The sequence below is a fragment of the Dipodomys merriami genome, unplaced genomic scaffold (assembly GCF_024711535.1).
Source record: "Dipodomys merriami isolate MVZ:Mamm:240054 unplaced genomic scaffold, mDipMer1.0.p SCAF_808, whole genome shotgun sequence".
NCBI lineage: Eukaryota > Metazoa > Chordata > Mammalia > Rodentia > Heteromyidae > Dipodomys > Dipodomys merriami.
The window spans coordinates 339,624-340,540 of record NW_027206411.1 but is presented as its reverse complement, the minus strand read 5'-3'; positions in this window follow the sequence as shown (position 1 = coordinate 340,540).

Below are 917 nucleotides of genomic sequence, written 5' to 3'. Positions count from 1 at the left end.
TTTACCTCCTGTTCTCCCTCAATTTCCTCTCCTCCCAGGTCTTTACCCTCCTGTAGTCTCACCACTTCTTTCCTTCCAGGCCTTCCCCCTTTTTCTTCCCCCTTCTGTTGCTCTGAACATGCAACCTATATATAGGCTGTACCCTGCCCCCACTAAAATATGTTTCCTGCATAAAAGTTTTCAATCATCACTTCCCAAATGTCCATGCCCAATAACTTCTTGGCAGCGCACCATGTGGGGCTTAACATCCTATCTCTTCAGCAGCATTTCCTGCCCACTCCAGCGGCATGCACCCCTCCCTCTGTTGGTCCAGACCAGGAGGTCATGATGACTATCTGTTCCCGTGTATTATAGGGGTACTACTGGTTATTACAGTGTCCTGATGGTGAACTAGTAGCGCTTGAAATTGGACAAATAATTGTGATATTATAAACTCATGACCTAACTAACCCATTGTGACCTCAAATACCACTGTGACATCATAAACCCATTGTGACATCACATTGCTTTTTAGACACCAGGATCACATTGTGACATCCCAAATCAATTATGACCTCTTATAATCTTTGAAAAATACATAGCTTTGTGACATAACAGTTCCTTTGTGTACCCAAACCCCACTGTGAAATATTGACAATTGAGAATCAGACATGATATTTTAACATCAAAAAGTTTATGAGGTCATCACAACTGTAACATCACATTGACGTTGTGATTCCATCTGCTCATTGTGAAATCACAAAACTAAAATATGATAAAGTTATAATTTCACATTGTCATTGTGGTATCATCGACACATTATGAATGCCTTTTCTGTGATTTCATTCTACTACAAATGTGGCATATAAGTGTATATCATAAACAAATCATGAACTCATAACCATTGTGAAATCACAATCCCTTTGCACATCACATTG